Below are 21,647 nucleotides of genomic sequence, written 5' to 3'. Positions count from 1 at the left end.
ATTGACCAGCCCCACAGTATATAGAGCATTGACCGGCCCCACAGTATATATAGCATTGCCCCCACAGTATATAGAGCATTGACCAGCCCCACAGTATATAGAGCATTGACCAGCCCCACAGTATATAGAGCATTGACCGGCCCCACAGTATATAGAGCATTGACCGGCCCCACAGTATATAGAGCATTGACCGGCCCCACAGTATATAGAGCATTGACCGGCCCCACAGTATATAGAGCATTGACCGGCCGCACAGTATATAGAGCATTGACCGGCCCCACAGTATATAGAGCATTGACCGGCCCCACAGTATATAGAGCATTGACCGGCCCCACAGTATATAGAGCATTGACCGGCCCCACAGTATATAGAGCATTGACCGGCCCCACAGTATATAGAGCATTGACCGGCCCCACAGTATATAGAGCATTGACCAGCCCCACAGTATATAGAGCATTGACCGGCCCCACAGTATATAGAGCATTGACCGGCCCCACAGTATATAGAGCATTGACCGGCCGCACAGTATATAGAGCATTGACCGGCCCCACAGTATATAGAGCATTGACCGGCCCCACAGTATATAGAGCATTGACCGGCCCCACAGTATATAGAGCATTGCCCCACAGTATATAGAGCATTGACCGGCCCCACAGTATATAGAGCATTGACCGGCCCCACAGTATATAGAGCATTGACCAGCCCCACAGTATATAGAGCATTGACCGGCCCCACAGTATATAGAGCATTGACCGGCCCCACAGTATATAGAGCATTGACCGGCCCCACAGTATATAGAGCATTGACCAGCCCCACAGTATATAGAGCATTGACCGGCCCCACAGTATATAGAGCATTGCCCCACAGTATATAGAGCATTGACCAGCCCCACAGTATATAGAGCATTGACCAGCCCCACAGTATATAGAGCATTGACCAGCCCCACAGTATATAGAGCATTGACCAGCCCCACAGTATATAGAGCATTGCCCCACAGTATATAGAGCATTGACCAGCCCCACAGTATATAGAGCATTGACCGGCCCCACAGTATATAGAGCATTGCCCCACAGTATATAGAGCATTGACCAGCCCCACAGTATATAGAGCATTGACCAGCCCCACAGTATATAGAGCATTGACCGGCCCCACAGTATATAGAGCATTGACCAGCCCCACAGTATATAGAGCATTGACCAGCCCCACAGTATATAGAGCACTGACCGGCCCCACAGTATATAGAGCATTGCCCCACAGTATATAGAGCATTGACCAGCCCCACAGTATATAGAGCATTGACCGGCCCCACAGTATATAGAGCACTGACCGGCCCCACAGTATATACAGCATTGACCGGCCCCACAGTATATAGAGCATTGACCGGCCCCACAGTATATAGAGCATTGACCAGCCCCACAGTATATAGAGCATTGACCGGCCCCACAGTATATAGAGCATTGACCGGCCCCACAGTATATAGAGCATTGCCCCACAGTATATAGAGCATTGACCGGCCCCACAGTATATAGAGCATTGACCGGCCCCACAGTATATAGAGCATTGACCGGCCCCACAGTATATAGAGCATTGACCAGCCCCACAGTATATAGAGCATTGACCGGCCCCACAGTATATAGAGCATTGACCGGCCCCACAGTATATAGAGCATTGACCGGCCCCACAGTATATAGAGCATTGACCAGCCCCACAGTATATAGAGCATTGACCGGCCCCACAGTATATAGAGCATTGCCCCACAGTATATAGAGCATTGACCAGCCCCACAGTATATAGAGCATTGACCAGCCCCACAGTATATAGAGCATTGACCAGCCCCACAGTATATAGAGCATTGCCCCACAGTATATAGAGCATTGACCAGCCCCACAGTATATAGAGCATTGACCGGCCCCACAGTATATAGAGCATTGCCCCACAGTATATAGAGCATTGACCAGCCCCACAGTATATAGAGCATTGACCAGCCCCACAGTATATAGAGCATTGCCCCACAGTATATAGAGCATTGACCGGCCCCACAGTATATAGAGCATTGACCGGCCCCACAGTATATAGAGCATTGACCAGCCCCACAGTATATAGAGCATTGACCAGCCCCACAGTATATAGAGCATTGACCAGCCCCACAGTATATAGAGCATTGACCAGCCCCACAGTATATAGAGCATTGCCCCACAGTATATAGAGCATTGACCGGCCCCACAGTATATAGAGCATTGACCGGCCCCACAGTATATAGAGCATTGACCAGCCCCACAGTATATAGAGCATTGACCGGCCCCACAGTATATAGAGCATTGACCGGCCCCACAGTATATAGAGCATTGACCGGCCCCACAGTATATAGAGCATTGCCCCACAGTATATAGAGCATTGCCCCACAGTATATAGAGCATTGACCAGCCCCACAGTATATAGAGCATTGACCGGCCCCACAGTATATAGAGCATTGACCGGCCCCACAGTATATAGAGCATTGACCGGCCCCACAGTATATAGAGCATTGACCGGCCCCACAGTATATAGAGCATTGACCAGCCCCACAGTATATAGAGCATTGACCGGCCCCACAGTATATAGAGCATTGACCGGCCCCACAGTATATAGAGCATTGACCGGCCCCACAGTATATAGAGCATTGACCAGCCCCACAGTATATAGAGCATTGACCGGCCCCACAGTATATAGAGCATTGACCGGCCCCACAGTATATAGAGCATTGACCGGCCCCACAGTATATAGAGCATTGACCAGCCCCACAGTATATAGAGCATTGACCGGCCCCACAGTATATAGAGCATTGACCGGCCCCACAGTATATAGAGCATTGACCGGCCCCACAGTATATAGAGCATTGACCGGCCCCACAGTATATAGAGCATTGACCAGCCCCACAGTATATAGAGCATTGACCAGCCCCACAGTATATAGAGCATTGACCGGCCCCACAGTATATAGAGCATTGACCGGCCCCACAGTATATAGAGCATTGACCGGCCCCACAGTATATAGAGCATTGACCAGCCCCACAGTATATAGAGCATTGACCAGCCCCACAGTATATAGAGCATTGACCAGCCCCACAGTATATAGAGCATTGCCCCACAGTATATAGAGCATTGACCGGCCCCACAGTATATACAGCATTGACCAGCCCCACAGTATATAGAGCATTGACCGGCCCCACAGTATATAGAGCATTGACCGGCCCCACAGTATATAGAGCATTGACCGGCCCCACAGTATATAGAGCATTGACCGGCCCCACAGTATATAGAGCATTGACCAGCCCCACAGTATATAGAGCATTGACCGGCCCCACAGTATATACAGCATTGACCAGCCCCACAGTATATAGAGCATTGACCGGCCCCACAGTATATAGAGCATTGACCGGCCCCACAGTATATAGAGCATTGACCGGCCCCACAGTATATAGAGCATTGACCGGCCCCACAGTATATAGAGCATTGACCGCCCCACAGTATATAGAGCATTGCCCCACAGTATATAGAGCATTGACCGGCCCCACAGTATATAGAGCATTGACCAGCCCCACAGTATATAGAGCATTGACCAGCCCCACAGTATATAGAGCATTGACCAGCCCCACAGTATATAGAGCATTGACCAGCCCCACAGTATATAGAGCATTGACCGGCCCCACAGTATATAGAGCATTGACCGGCCCCACAGTATATAGAGCATTGACCGGCCCCACAGTATATAGAGCATTGACCAGCCCCACAGTATATATAGAGCATTGCCCCACAGTATATAGAGCATTGCCCCACAGTATATAGAGCATTGACCAGCCCCACAGTATATAGAGCATTGACCGGCCCCACAGTATATAGAGCATTGACCAGCCCCACAGTATATAGAGCATTGACCAGCCCCACAGTATATAGAGCATTGACCGGCCCCACAGTATATAGAGCATTGACCAGCCCCACAGTATATAGAGCATTGACCGGCCCCACAGTATATAGAGCATTGACCAGCCCCACAGTATATAGAGCATTGACCGGCCCCACAGTATATAGAGCATTGACCGGCCCCACAGTATATAGAGCATTGACCAGCCCCACAGTATATAGAGCATTGACCAGCCCCACAGTATATAGAGCATTGACCAGCCCCACAGTATATAGAGCATTGACCGGCCCCACAGTATATATAGCATTGCCCCACAGTATATAGAGCATTGACCAGCCCCACAGTATATAGAGCATTGACCGGCCCCACAGTATATAGAGCATTGACCGGCCCCACAGTATATAGAGCATTGACCGGCCCCACAGTATATAGAGCATTGACCGGCCCCACAGTATATAGAGCATTGACCGGCCCCACAGTATATAGAGCATTGACCGGCCGCACAGTATATAGAGCATTGACCGGCCCCACAGTATATAGAGCATTGACCGGCCCCACAGTATATAGAGCATTGACCAGCCCCACAGTATATAGAGCATTGACCGGCCCCACAGTATATAGAGCATTGACCGGCCGCACAGTATATAGAGCATTGACCGGCCCCACAGTATATAGAGCATTGACCGGCCCCACAGTATATAGAGCATTGACCGGCCCCACAGTATATAGAGCATTGACCGGCCCCACAGTATATAGAGCATTGACCGGCCCCACAGTATATAGAGCATTGACCGGCCCCACAGTATATAGAGCATTGACCGGCCCCACAGTATATAGAGCATTGACCAGCCCCACAGTATATAGAGCATTGACCGGCCCCACAGTATATAGAGCATTGACCGGCCCCACAGTATATAGAGCATTGACCGGCCGCACAGTATATAGAGCATTGACCGGCCCCACAGTATATAGAGCATTGACCGGCCCCACAGTATATAGAGCATTGACCGGCCCCACAGTATATAGAGCATTGCCCCACAGTATATAGAGCATTGACCGGCCCCACAGTATATAGAGCATTGACCGGCCCCACAGTATATAGAGCATTGACCAGCCCCACAGTATATAGAGCATTGACCGGCCCCACAGTATATAGAGCATTGACCGGCCCCACAGTATATAGAGCATTGACCGGCCCCACAGTATATAGAGCATTGACCAGCCCCACAGTATATAGAGCATTGACCGGCCCCACAGTATATAGAGCATTGCCCCACAGTATATAGAGCATTGACCAGCCCCACAGTATATAGAGCATTGACCAGCCCCACAGTATATAGAGCATTGACCAGCCCCACAGTATATAGAGCATTGCCCCACAGTATATAGAGCATTGACCAGCCCCACAGTATATAGAGCATTGACCGGCCCCACAGTATATAGAGCATTGACCGGCCCCACAGTATATAGAGCATTGCCCCACAGTATATAGAGCATTGCCCCACAGTATATAGAGCATTGACCAGCCCCACAGTATATAGAGCATTGACCAGCCCCACAGTATATAGAGCATTGACCGGCCCCACAGTATATAGAGCATTGACCAGCCCCACAGTATATAGAGCATTGACCAGCCCCACAGTATATAGAGCACTGACCGGCCCCACAGTATATAGAGCATTGCCCCACAGTATATAGAGCATTGACCAGCCCCACAGTATATAGAGCATTGACCGGCCCCACAGTATATAGAGCACTGACCGGCCCCACAGTATATACAGCATTGACCGGCCCCACAGTATATAGAGCATTGACCGGCCCCACAGTATATAGAGCATTGACCAGCCCCACAGTATATAGAGCATTGACCGGCCCCACAGTATATAGAGCATTGACCGGCCCCACAGTATATAGAGCATTGCCCCACAGTATATAGAGCATTGACCGGCCCCACAGTATATAGAGCATTGACCGGCCCCACAGTATATAGAGCATTGACCGGCCCCACAGTATATAGAGCATTGACCAGCCCACAGTATATAGAGCATTGACCGGCCCCACAGTATATAGAGCATTGACCGGCCCCACAGTATATAGAGCATTGACCGGCCCCACAGTATATAGAGCATTGACCAGCCCCACAGTATATAGAGCATTGACCGGCCCCACAGTATATAGAGCATTGCCCCACAGTATATAGAGCATTGACCAGCCCCACAGTATATAGAGCATTGACCAGCCCCACAGTATATAGAGCATTGACCAGCCCCACAGTATATAGAGCATTGCCCCACAGTATATAGAGCATTGACCAGCCCCACAGTATATAGAGCATTGACCGGCCCCACAGTATATAGAGCATTGCCCCACAGTATATAGAGCATTGACCAGCCCCACAGTATATAGAGCATTGACCAGCCCCACAGTATATAGAGCATTGCCCCACAGTATATAGAGCATTGACCGGCCCCACAGTATATAGAGCATTGACCGGCCCCACAGTATATAGAGCATTGACCAGCCCCACAGTATATAGAGCATTGACCAGCCCCACAGTATATAGAGCACTGACCGGCCCCACAGTATATAGAGCATTGCCCCACAGTATATAGAGCATTGACCAGCCCCACAGTATATAGAGCATTGACCGGCCCCACAGTATATAGAGCATTGACCAGCCCCACAGTATATAGAGCATTGACCAGCCCCACAGTATATAGAGCACTGACCGGCCCCACAGTATATAGAGCATTGCCCCACAGTATATAGAGCATTGACCAGCCCCACAGTATATAGAGCATTGACCGGCCCCACAGTATATAGAGCATTGACCAGCCCCACAGTATATAGAGCATTGACCGGCCCCACAGTATATAGAGCATTGCCCCACAGTATATAGAGCATTGCCCCACAGTATATAGAGCATTGACCAGCCCCACAGTATATAGAGCATTGACCGGCCCCACAGTATATAGAGCATTGACCGGCCCCACAGTATATAGAGCATTGACCGGCCCCACAGTATATACAGCATTGACCGGCCCCACAGTATATAGAGCATTGACCAGCCCCACAGTATATAGAGCATTGACCGGCCCCACAGTATATAGAGCATTGACCAGCCCCACAGTATATAGAGCATTGACCGGCCCCACAGTATATAGAGCATTGACCGGCCCCACAGTATATAGAGCATTGACCGGCCCCACAGTATATAGAGCATTGACCAGCCCGCCGGCGTCGCTCAGAGGACAGCACACGGGCGGGGGGCTCCTGTAGATGAGGGACACATTGCACTGTCTGAGCTGCTGCTGGTACTAAAACCCAAAGACATTAACCCCACAGGGCAAGAAGTGAACAACAAGGCGATAAAGATCCAGAAAGTGGTAAATGCAATGTCCAGACCCTGCTCTCCATAAACAAGGTGTCAGTCACCAGTGCTACCAGTGTAATACAGTCCTGGAGGCCACGTGCTGCGGAGACGCCGGCCACCTCTGGAACTTTCCACCTGTTTATATAGAACCAGTACGGCCGGTTACAAGAATTATTGACTGAGAGTTAATAGGTTTCTGGTCTCGCGGCTCCAGCTCCGGTCACTGCAGGTCTCCTCTGGACAACCACCGAAGATACACAGGAGAAAGGAGCAGACCAGACCCGGATACAGGCACACAGGGGCGGCACACGGGGCCGGACACAGGCACACGGGGGCGACACACAGGCCCGGATACAGGCACACGGGGGCGACACACAGGCCCGGATACAGGCACACGGGGGGCGACACACAGGCCCGGATACAGGCACACGGGGGGCGACACACAGGGCCGGATACAGGCACACGGGGGGGCGACACACAGGGCCGGACACAGGCACACGGGGGGCGACACACAGGGCCGGATACAGGCACACGGGGGCGACACACAGGCCCGGACACAGGTACACGGGGGCGACACACAGGGCCGGACACAGGCACACGGGGGCGACACACAGGCCCGGATACAGGCACACGGGGGGCGACACACAGGGCCGGATACAGGCACACGGGGGCGACACACAGGGGCGACACACAGGGCCGGACACAGGCACACGGGGGCGACACACAGGCCCGGACACAGGCACACGGGGGCGACACACAGGCCCGGACACAGGCACACGGGGGCGACACACAGGCCCGGACACAGGCACACGGGGGCGACACACAGGCCCGGACACAGGCACACGGGGGCGACACACAGGCCCGGTCACAGGCACACGGGGGCGACACACAGGGCCGGACACAGGCACACGGGGGCGACACACAGGGCCGGACACAGGCACACGGGGGCAACACACAGGGCCGGATACAGGCACACGGGGGCGACACACAGGGCCGGATACAGGCACACGGGGGCGACACACAGGGCCGGATACAGGCTCACGGGGGCGACACACAGGGCCGGATACAGGCACACGGGGGCGACACACAGGGCCGGATACAGGCACACGGGGGGGCGACACTGGGCCGGATACAGGCACACGGGGGCGACACACAGGCCCGGATACAGGCACACGGGGGCGACACAGGCCCAGATACAGGCACACGGGGGGGCGACACACAGGCCCGGATACAGGCACACGGGGGCGACACACAGGGCCGGATACAGGCACACGGGGGCGACACACAGGGCCGGATACAGGCACACGGGGGCGACACACAGGGCCGGATACAGGCACACGGGGGCGACACACAGGGCCGGATACAGGCACACGGGGGCGACACACAGGGCCGGATACAGGCACACGGGGGCGACACACAGGGCCGGATACAGGCACACGGGGGCGACACACAGGGCCGGATACAGGCACACGGGGGCGACACACAGGGCCGGATACAGGCACACGGGGGCGACACACAGGCCGGATACAGGCACACGGGGGCGACACACAGGGCCGGATACAGGCACACGGGGGCGACACACAGGCCCGGATACAGGCACACGGGGGCGACACACAGGGCCGGATACAGGCACACGGGGGCGACACACAGGGCCGGATACAGGCACACGGGGGCGACACACAGGCCCGGACACAGGCACACGGGGGCGACACACAGGCCCGGACACAGGCACACGGGGGCGACACACAGGGCCGGACACAGGCACACGGGGGCGACACACAGGGCCGGACACAGGCACACGGGGGCGACACACAGGGCCGGATACAGGCACACGGGGGCGACACACAGGGCCGGATACAGGCACACGGGGGCGACACACAGGGCCGGATACAGGCACACGGGGGCGACACACAGGGCCGGATACAGGCACACGGGGGCGACACACAGGGCCGGATACAGGCACACGGGGGCGACACACAGGGCCGGATACAGGCACACGGGGGCGACACACAGGGCCGGATACAGGCACACGGGGGCGACACACAGGGCCGGATACAGGCACACGGGGGGGGCGACACTGGGCCGGATACAGGCACACGGGGGCGACACAGGCCCGGATACAGGCACACGGGGGCGACACAGGCCCGGATACAGGCACACGGGGGGGCGACACACAGGCCCGGATACAGGCACACGGGGGCGACACACAGGGCCGGATACAGGCACACGGGGGCGACACACAGGGCCGGATACAGGCACACGGGGGCGACACACAGGGCCGGATACAGGCACACGGGGGCGACACACAGGGCCGGATACAGGCACACGGGGGCGACACACAGGGCCGGATACAGGCACACGGGGGCGACACACAGGGCCGGATACAGGCACACGGGGGCGACACACAGGGCCGGATACAGGCACACGGGGGCGACACACAGGGCCGGATACAGGCACACGGGGGCGACACACAGGGCCGGATACAGGCACACGGGGGCGACACACAGGGCCGGATACAGGCACACGGGGGCGACACACAGGGCCGGATACAGGCACACGGGGGCGACACACAGGGCCGGATACAGGCACACGGGGGGCGACACACAGGGCCGGATACAGGCACACGGGGGCGACACACAGGGCCGGATACAGGCACACGGGGGCGACACACAGGGCCGGATACAGGCACACGGGGGCGACACACAGGGCCGGATACAGGCACACGGGGGCGACACACAGGGCCGGATACAGGCACACGGGGGCGACACACAGGGCCGGATACAGGCACACGGGGGCGACACACAGGGCCGGATACAGGCACACGGGGGCGACACACAGGGCCGGATACAGGCACACGGGGGCGACACACAGGGCCGGATACAGGCACACGGGGGCGACACACAGGGCCGGATACAGGCACACGGGGGCGACACACAGGGCCGGATACAGGCACACGGGGGCGACACACAGGGCCGGATACAGGCACACGGGGGCGACACACAGGGCCGGATACAGGCACACGGGGGCGACACACAGGGTCGGATACAGGCACACGGGGGCGACACACAGGCCCGGATACAGGCACACGGGGGCGACACACAGGCCCGGATACAGGCACACGGGGGCGAAACACAGGGCCGGATACAGGCACACGGGGGCGACACACAGGCCCGGATACAGGCACACGGGGGCGAAACACAGGGCCGGATACAGGCACACGGGGGCGACACACAGGGCCGGATACAGGCACACGGGGGCGACACACAGGGCCGGATACAGGCACACGGGGGCGACACACAGGGCCGGATACAGGCACACGGGGGCGACACACAGGCCCGGATACAGGCACACGGGGGCGACACACAGGGCCGGATACAGGCACACGGGGGCGACACACAGGGCCGGATACAGGCACACGGGGGCGACACACAGGGCCGGATACAGGCACACGGGGGGGGGGGTGGGGGCGTCACACAGGCCCGGATACAGGCACACGGGGGCGACACACAGGGCCGGATACAGGCACACGGGGGGGGGGGGGCGTCACACAGGCCCGGATACAGGCACATGGGGGCGACACACAGGCCCGGATACAGGCACACGGGGGCGACACACAGGGCCGGATACAGGGGCTATATAATGGCCTCTACGTGCGCGGCGGATCTTATGTCCGGGAGAAGGATCTCCGTTTTGTAATATAAATCATCCTTCTGTTCCGCGGCCGGGTCCTGAGCGGTTGCAGCCCCAGATGCAGGGGCGACGGCCGGATGACAGGGGCCACGTGGACTATAGCACCCTTCTGTTTTAGCCTTGAAAATGTTGCTTTTCTAGCGCCACCTATTGGTGGTAACTACAAGCGAATGTCAGACTTACAACAAGTATATGGTGAGGGCGAAACCTCCGAAGAAATCTCCTCACCGGTCAATGACGGCAACTTTCCCGATGGTCCTGCAAAGTGTGCCTACAGCTGCACAGGTCGGCGCTCGCGGTGAGGAGCTGCTCCCATACAGCAGAGCGCGGCGCTCGCGGTGAGGAGCTGCTCCCGTACAGCAGAGCGCGGCGCTCGCGGTGAGGAGCTGCTCCCGTACAGCAGAGCGCGGTGCTCCCGGTGAGGAGCTGCTCCCGTACAGCAGAGCGCGGTGCTCCCGGTGAGGAGCTGCTCCCGTACAGCAGAGCGCGGCGCTCCCGGTGAGGAGCTGCTCCTGTACAGCAGAGCGCGGGGCTCCCGGTGAGGAGCTGCTCCCGTACAGCAGAGCGCGGCGCTCCCGGTGAGGAGCTGCTCCCGTACAGCAGAGCGCGGTGCTCCCGGTGAGGAGCTGCTCCCGTACAGCAGAGCGCGGTGCTCCCGGTGAGGAGCTGCTCCCGTACAGCAGAGCGCGGGGCTCCCGGTGAGGAGCTGCTCCCGTACAGCAGAGCGCGGGGCTCCCGGTGAGGAGCTGCTCCCGTACAGCAGAGCGCGGGGCTCCCGGTGAGGAGCTGCTCCCGTACAGCAGAGCGCGGGGCTCCCGGTGAGGAGCTGCTCCCGTACAGCAGAGCGCGGTGCTCCCGGTGAGGAGCTGCTCCCGTACAGCAGAGCGCGGTGCTCCCGGTGAGGAGCTGCTCCCGTACAGCAGAGCGCGGCGCTCCCGGTGAGGAGCTGCTCCCGTACAGCAGAGCGCGGTGCTCCCGGTGAGGAGCTGCTCCCGTACAGGAGAGCGCGGTGACGTCACGGCACTATAATATGCTATTATAGGAGAGTTCAGGGTGATGATGGGATGTATCATGTGACTGCCTCCGGACCGCAGAGCATTGCAGCCCCTCTGTAATCAGGTGTCATGTGACAGCCCCCCAAACTGCAGAGCATCGCAGCCGCTCTGTGATCAGGTCTCATGTGACGGCCCCCCAAACTGCAGAGCATCGCAGCCGCTGTGATCAGGCATCATGTGACGGCCCCCCAAACTGCAGAGCATCGCAGCCCCTCCTGTGATCAGGTGGGTGTCATGTGACGGCCCCCCAAACTGCAGAGCATCGCAGCCCCTCTGTGATCAGGTCTCATGTGACGCCCCCCCCGGACCGCAGAGTATCGCAGCCCCTCTGATCAGGTCGGTGCAGACTGTCAGCGGTCATGTCATAGCAGGAAAATAAGAAGTAATCATTAACCACAGGAGTAATGTGCGGCTAATTACTGACCCTGTCACCGCCGACCATCCCCCGAATGTCACCACCTTGCCCTCCCCCCCATCTCAGCACAGACTCCTCCGATAATGATCCGGGGATCTCTCAGACCTCGAATCATCCAACACCGACTGGACGAGGACATTGGGGGCCACAATGGTGCTCTCCTCGCCATCAAGGGGTTAGTGGACGTGTTTGAGGGGGATTTCCCCGGAGTATTCATAAAGCGGTGGTCACAAGGTGGTCCCCATCTGAGCAACTGCCCTACAGACATGACACCATGAGGGTGGAGACAAGGACAGGAATGCTGGGACTTGTAGTTCCATACACTCACTGAACCATCAGAAAACATGGGGACGTCTCCAGCTCTGGACGGCCGCTGCCGAGTGTGGGGGGTGAAGGATGGGGGGCATGCATCAGAGGCCAGGACGCAGCACTGAATGTGAGGAGACACCGGGGACACGGCAGAAAGCAGCCACATCCGGGCGAGAGTGAGGAGACACCGGGGACACGACAGAAGGCAGCCACATTCGGGCGAGAGTGAGGAGACACAGGGGACACGGCAGAAGGCAGCCACATCCGGGCGAGAGTGAGGAGACACCGGGGACACAGCAGAAGGCAGCCACATCCGGGCGAGAGTGAGGAGACACCGGGGACACGGCAGAAGGCAACCACATCCGGGCGAGAGTGACGAGACACCGGGGACACGGCAGAAGGCAGCCACATCCGGGCGAGAGTGAGGAGACACCGGGGACACGGCAGAAGGCAACCACATCCGGGCGAGAGTGAGGAGACACCGGGGACACGACAGAAGGCAGCCACATCCGGGCGAGAGTGACGAGACACCGGGGACACGGCAGAAGGCAGCCACATCCGGGCGAGAGTGACGAGACACCGGGGACACGGCAGAAGGCAGCCACATCCGGGCGAGAGTGAGGAAACACCGGGGACACGACAGAAGGCAGCCACATCCGGGCGAGAGTGAGAAAACACCGGGGACACGACAGAAAGCAGCCACATCCGGGCGAGAGTGAGGAGACACCGGGAACACGACAGAAAGCACCCACATCCGGGCGAGAGTGAGGAGACACCAGGGACACGGCAGAAGGCAGCCACATCCGGGCCAGAGTGAGGAGACACCGGGGACACGACAGAAGGCAGCCACATCCGGGCGAGAGTGAGGAAACACCGGGGACACGACAGAAGGCAGCCACATCCGGGCGAGAGTGACGAGACACCGGGGACACGGCAGAAGGCAGCCACATCCGGGCGAGAGTGAGGAAACACCGGGGACACGACAGAAGGCAGCCACATCCGGGCGAGAGTGAGGAAACACCGGGGACACGACAGAAGGCAGCCACATCCGGGCGAGAGTGAGGAGACACCGGGGACACGACAGAAGGCAGCCACATCCGGGCGAGAGTGAGGAGACACCGGGGACACGACAGAAAGCAGCCACATCCGGGCGAGAGTGAGGAGACACCGGGGACACGGCAGAAGGCAGCCACATCCGGGCGAGAGTGAGGAGACACCGGGGACACGGCAGAAAGCAGCCACATCCGGGCGAGAGTGAGGAGACACCGGGGACACGACAGAAGGCAGCCACATTCGGGCGAGAGTGAGGAGACACAGGGGACACGGCAGAAGGCAGCCACATCCGGGCGAGAGTGACGAGACACCGGGGACACGACAGAAGGTAGCCACATCCGGGCGAGAGTGAGGAGACACCAGGGACATGGCAGAAGGCAGCCACATCCGGGCCAGAGTGAGGAGACACCAGGGACACGGCAGAAGGCAGCCACATCCGGGCGAGAGTGAGGAGACACCAGGGACACGACAGAAGGCAGCCACATCCGGGCGAGAGTGAGGAGACACCAGGGACACGGCAGAAGGCAGCCACATCCGGGCGAGAGTGAGGAGACACCAGGGACACGACAGAAGGCAGCCACATCCGGGCGAGAGTGAGGAAACACTGGGGACACGACAGAAAGCAGCCACATCCGGGCGAGAGTGAGGAGACACCGGGGACACGACAGAAGGCAGCCACATTCGGGCGAGAGTGAGGAGACACAGGGGACACGGCAGAAGGCAGCCACATCCGGGCGAGAGTGAGGAGACACCGGGGACACGACAGAAGGTAGCCACATCCGGGCGAGAGTGAGGAGACACAGGGGACACGGCAGAAGGCAGCCACATCCGGGCGAAAGTGAGGAGACACCGGGGACACGACAGAAGGCAGCCACATCCGGGCGAGAGTGAGGAAACACCGGGACACGACAGAAGGCAGCCACATCCGGGCGAGAGTGAGAAAACACCGGGGACACGACAGAAAGCAGCCACATCCAGGCGAGAGTGAGGAGACACCGGGAACACGACAGAAAGCACCCACATCCGGGCGAGAGTGAGGAGACACCAGGGACACGGCAGAAGGCAGCCACATCCGGGCGAGAGTGAGGAAACACCGGGGACACGACAGAAGGCAGCCACATCCGGGCGAGAGTGACGAGACACCGGGGACACGACAGAAGGCAGCCACATCCGGGCGAGAGTGACGAGACACCGGGGACACGGCAGAAGGCAGCCACATTCGGGCGAGAGTGAGGAGACACAGGGGACACGGCAGAAGGCAGCCACATCCGGGCGAGAGTGAGGAGACACCGGGGACACGACAGAAGGTAGCCACATCCGGGCGAGAGTGAGGAGACACAGGGGACACGGCAGAAGGCAGCCACATCCGGGCGAAAGTGAGGAGACACCGGGGACACGACAGAAGGCAGCCACATCCGGGCGAGAGTGAGGAAACACCGGGACACGACAGAAGGCAGCCACATCCGGGCGAGAGTGAGAAAACACCGGGGACACGACAGAAAGCAGCCACATCCGGGCGAGAGTGAGGAGACACCGGGAACACGACAGAAAGCACCCACATCCGGGCGAGAGTGAGGAGACACCAGGGACACGGCAGAAGGCAGCCACATCCGGGCCAGAGTGAGGAGACACCGGGGACACGGCAGAAGGCAGCCACATCCGGGCGAGAGTGAGGAAACACCGGGGACACGACAGAAGGCAGCCACATCCGGGCGAGAGTGAGGAAACACCGGGGACACGACAGAAGGCAGCCACATCCGGGCGAGAGTGAGGAGACACCGGGGACACGACAGAAGGCAGCCACATCCGGGCGAGAGTGAGGAGACACCGGGGACACGACAGAAAGCAGCCACATCCGGGCGAGAGTGAGGAGACACCGGGGACACGGCAGAAGGCAGCCACATCCGGGCGAGAGTGAGGAGACACCGGGGACACGGCAGAAAGCAGCCACGCACGATCGGGCGAGAGTGAGGAGACACCGGGGACACGGCAGAAGGCAGCCACATCCGGGCGAGAGTGAGGAGACACCGGGGACACGGCAGAAGGCAACCACATCCGGGCGAGAGTGACGAGACACCGGGGACACGGCAGAAGGCAGCCACATCCGGGCGAGAGTGAGGAGACACCGGGGACACGGCAGAAGGCAGCCACATTCGGGCGAGAGTGAGGAGACACCAGGGACATGGCAGAAGGCAGCCACATCCGGGCCAGAGTGAGGAGACACCAGGGACACGGCAGAAGGCAGCCACATCCGGGCGAGAGTGAGGAAACACTGGGGACACGACAGAAAGCAGCCACATCCGGGCGAGAGTGAGGAGACACCGGGGACACGACAGAAGGCAGCCACATTCGGGCGAGAGTGAGGAGACACAGGGGACACGGCAGAAGGCAGCCACATCCGGGCGAGAGTGAGGAGACACCGGGGACACGACAGAAGGTAGCCACATCCGGGCGAGAGTGAGGAGACACAGGGGACACGGCAGAAGGCAGCCACATCCGGGCGAAAGTGAGGAGACACCGGGGACACGACAGAAGGCAGCCACATCCGGGCGAGAGTGAGGAAACACCGGGGACACGACAGAAGGCAGCCACATCCGGGCGAGAGTGAGGAGACACAGGGGACACGGCAGAAGGCAGCCACATCCGGGCGAAAGTGAGGAGACACCGGGGACACGACAGAAGGCAGCCACATCCGGGCGAGAGTGAGGAGACACCGGGGACACGACAGAAGGCAGCCACATTCGGGCGAGAGTGAGGAGACACAGGGGACACGGCAGAAGGCAGCCACATCCGGGCGAGAGTGAGGAAACACCGGGGACACGACAGAAGGCAGCCACATCCGGGCGAGAGTGAGGAGACACAGGGGACACGGCAGAAGGCAGCCACATCCGGGCGAAAGTGAGGAGACACCGGGGACACGACAGAAGGCAGCCACATCCGGGCGAGAGTGAGGAGACAAGGCGCACAATCTGGAGAAAGTGACCAGAATAAAAGAGCAGGCTGCGGCCGGGATCGGGTTCATGTGCTGAGCGAGCAGATGGGAGCCGAGACCCTGCAAGCAGCACATGTCCCACGCCCGCCCGAAATAGCAGCGAGGAAAGTCACCGCCGCGGACAACGAGGAGGCAGCCAGGTCACCTACACGTCCTCTACAGCTGAGGGTGTCACTCACTGCACCGACACACAGTAACGCTGCTCACACAGCGCCGGCGCACACGGGGAACGCTGCCACCACCACACACACACGCACATGGGAGAGGGGGCCCACCACTGTACACGGGGAACACGCATGGGGGGCCGCCACTGTACACACACACACACACACACACACACACGGGAGAGGGGGACCACCATTGTACACGGGGAACACGCATGGGGGGCCGCCACTGTACACACACACACACACACACGGGAGAGGGGGACCACCATTGTACACGGGGAACACGCATGGGGGGGGGGGGCCACCACTACTGTACACACACACACACACACACACGGGAGAGGGGGACCACCATTGTACACTAAGAAAACGCATGGGGGGCCGCCACTGTACACAAACACACACGGGAGGGGGAGGCTGCCACCATATACACACACGCACACGGCCGCCACAACCGTACACATGCACAGGAGGGGGCCGCCGGCATACACTGGGAACACGCATGAGGGGGGCCGCCACTGTGTACACACACACACGAGAGGGGGGATGGGAGGCACCGCCACTGTACACTGGGAACACGCATGGGGGCGCCGCCACCACCACACACACACACACACACACACACACACACACGAAAGGGGGGGATGGGAGGCACCGCCAATGTACATACGCATGGGAGTGGGGGGGGGGCCCACCATACACAGGGTACACGCACGGGAAGGGGGGGTGCTGCTGTACACACGGCACACACATGGGGGAGGGTGGGGGGTGGGTTGTTTCCGCCATACAGAGGGCATACGCACGGAGGTGGGGGTATTGGGGCCGCTATTCAGAGGGGTACACAACCATACATAGGGTTATATGCGGGGGGGGGGGGGGGCACACAGATGGCGCACGCACAGTCACACACGCGTCTCCGTTATACACGGGCGACTCTCCTGGGTTAATGATTACATTCTCCGTTGAGTATAATAAACCTTCACATGACCACACACACGCTGCGAGGGAGCGGACACATCCACGCCACACACACGAGACTGCGAGGAGCGGACACATCCACGCCCACACACAGGAGACTGCGAGGAGCGGGACACATCCACGCCACACACACGGAGACTGCGAGGAGCGGACACATCCACGCCACACACAGGAGACTGCGAGGAGCGGACACATCCACGCCACACACAGGAGACTGCGAGGAGCGGACACATCCACGCCACACACAGGAGACTGCGAGGAGCGGACACATCCACGCCACACACAGGAGACTGCGAGGAGCGGACACATCCACGCCACACACAGGAGACTGCGAGGAGCGGACACATCCACGCCACACACAGGAGACTGCGAGGAGCGGACACATCCACGCCACACACAGGAGACTGCGAGGAGCGGACACATCCACGCCACACACAGGGGACTGCGAGGAGCGGACACATCCACACCACACACAGGGGACTGCGAGGAGCGGACACATCCACACCACACACAGGAGACTGCGAGGAGCGGACACATCCACGCCACACACAGGGACTGCGAGGAGCGGACACATCCACGCCACACACAGGAGACTGCGAGGAGCGGACACATCCACACCACACACAGGAGACTGTGAGGAGCGGACACATCCACGCCACACACAGGAGACTGCGAGGAGCAGACACATCCACACCACACACAGGAGACTGTGAGGAGCGGACACATCCACGCCACACACAGGAGACTGCGAGGAGCGGACACATCCACACCACACACAGGGTGCGCCAGACCGAGGCCCCCACACCACACAAAGGGGGCGCCGGACCGTAGGCCCCCCACGCCACACACAGGGGGCGCCGGACCGCAGGACCCCCACGCCACACACAGGGGGCGCCGGACCGCAGGACCCCCAACCATACACCAGTGGCATTGTATATATCTATGCGGTGCCTTTGTGCGGAGCGCGGTCTGTATACGGACGTTATCCCGGCCTAATAAAAGGTACAATTTTCCCCGTCTCTGTATTAATGGCTCTGGATCTCTGCTTGCTGTGGGGCAGCTGATGCTGGCTGTGGACAGCCCGGGCCTGGATGTGGGGACACTTCTACCCCAGCGATCCCGGCAGGCCTTCCCCCACAGTGGAGGTCGGATGGAGGAGTTATATAACTCGGAGCATTTTTGGGGAGCTGCCAGGGGACGTCACACTGACAGCATTGTGGCTGCCGCTCTGTAACAATGCAGCATTGAGGAGCCTGGCATTGAGGACAAGCCGGGAGGTGATGGAGCCTGCGAGACGCAGGTTGTGAACGCCGCGCCAGATGGGAGAGACAAAGAAGAGCAGATAATATGAGCGAGGCCGGGACGTCACCAGCTCATCCTGGAGGGCGACTTCTTCACCGGCCTCCACCGTCACATATTAGGGAGCAGGTAGGATCTGTGCGGAGAGGCGGCCAGCACGGTTTTTACTGATGTGGCAGTGGCTCTATGGGCACTGGCGGCTCCCCAAATAAACATGAACCCCTCCTTGTAAAGATCCGATACAGAACTGAGAAATGTAACAGAGAATCCGCATGTACGCTGTGTTCCAAATTATTTTGCAGAAAGAGTTTAGGAGTGATAAGGTCAGACATTTTTTGTCTTGTAAACTCATTGCTGGTGATGGTGTCCGGGCTCTTTATATCATTGCTGGTGATGGTGTCCGGGCTCTTTATATCATTGCTGGTGATGGTGTCTGGGCTCTTTATATCATTGATGGTGTCAGGGCTCTTTATATCATTGCTGGTGATGATGTCAGGGCTCTTTATATCATTGCTGGTGATGGTGTCCGGGCTCTTTATATCATTGCTGGTGATGGTGTCTGGGCTCTTTATATCATTGATGGTGTCAGGGCTCTTTATATCATTGCTGGTGATGGTGTCTGGGCTCTTTATATCATTGCTGGTGATGGTGTCCGGGCTCTTTATAGCATTGCTGGTGATGGTGTCTGGGCTCTTTATAGCATTGCTGGTGATGGTGTCTGGGCTCTTTATAGCATTGCTGGTGATGGTGTCAGGGCTCTTTATATCACTGAATTGCAGATACCTGTGCACATTAGTTTGGCGTTAGGCGTGTCCAAATAAAGGCAGACGACTGAAGAAGGCTTTTCCACATTATTAAGCAGCCGATATTTTTTGCCAAAATGGGAAAGAGAAAGACTGTGTCGCTGCTGAGAAGCAACAAATTGTGGAGTATTTAGGTGACGGCATGACTACAATCAACATTGCCAAGACACTGCATCGTGATCATCGCACAATCAAGAAAGCATGTAGCGGATTCACAGCACACGCATGTGCGTGCTGATAAGGAGACATTGAGGACTCTTTCCAACAGGCAATTGCGTCAGGTTAGAAGAGCAGCTGCGAAAATGCCTGGTCATAGCCGCAGAGAAGTGAAGCTACTGGTGCCTCCAACGTCCCCCGAACAACAAGATGCAGGGTCCTTCAGAGGTTTGCAGCTGTGTGTAAGCCATCCTGTCGCCACCTCTATCCACTGCACACAAGCAGAAACGGCTCCAGTGGCCAAACCATACATGAAGACTGACTGCCAAACTGTTGTGTTCACCGATGAGTGCCGTGCAACGCTCGATGGTCCAGATGGATGGAGTGGAGGATGGCTGGTTGATGGACACCCCATGAAAACACGGCTAAGGCGCCAACAAGGAGGATGTGGAGTAATGTTTTGGGCTGGAATCATGGGGAGAGAGATTGTCGGCCCCTTTAGGATCCCTGAAGGGGTAAAGATGAACTCCATAATCTACTTGGTGTTTCTAAAAAAGCCCTTCCTGCCATGATCCAGGAGGAAGAACCGTGCATTCCGCAGCAAGATCATTGTCATGCATGATAATGCACCGCCGCATGCTGCAAATAACACATCTGCAGCTCTGGCTGCTATGGGCATAAGGGTATGTGCGCACGTTGCTTTTTACCTGCTTTTTACCTGCTTTTTTGCTGCTTTTTCTTCTGTGCTGTTTAATGCCAAAATGGATGTGTTCTTCTATTCAAGCAAAGTCTATGGGAATTTGGGTTTCTTGTTCACACTATGTTGTTCAAAATGCTGCCTTTTTGTGGCAGAACTTTGGTCAAAAACTCAGCTTTGCAAAACCCAAATGGCAAAAACAATTGACATGTTGCTTCTTTGAAAAGCTGAGTTTTTGACCAAAGTTCTGCCTCAAAAAGGCAGCATTTTGAACAACATAGTGTGAACAAGAAACCCAAATTCCCATAGACTTTGCTTGAATAGAAGAACACATCCATTTTGGCATTAAACAGCGCAGAAGAAAAAGCAGCAAAAAAAGCAGGTAAAAAGCAGGTAAAAAGCAACGTGCGCACATACCCTAAAAGAGGACAAACTTATGGTGTGGCCACCATCTTCCCCTGACCTCAACCCCATTGAGAACCTCTGAATCAGCATCAAAAGGAGTGTCTATAATGGCGGAAGGCAGTTCACATCTAAGCAATAGCTCTGGGAGGGTATTCTGTCCACATGCAAAACAATTGAAGCACAATCCATCCAAAAACTGACAAATTCCATGGACGAGAGAGTTCAGAAGCTTCTTTCAAACAAGGGGTCCTATGTGCAAATGTAACACCACCTAGAATCAAGTGTAGACTTGAACTGTTTTGATTTCATTTTGTAATCAGCGGATAATGCTGAGAATGTCACAATTCACCATTTT

The sequence above is a fragment of the Anomaloglossus baeobatrachus genome, chromosome 7 (genome assembly GCF_048569485.1).
Source record: "Anomaloglossus baeobatrachus isolate aAnoBae1 chromosome 7, aAnoBae1.hap1, whole genome shotgun sequence".
NCBI lineage: Eukaryota > Metazoa > Chordata > Amphibia > Anura > Aromobatidae > Anomaloglossus > Anomaloglossus baeobatrachus.
The sequence above is the reverse complement of the archived record's forward strand: the minus strand, read 5'-3'. Positions refer to the sequence as shown.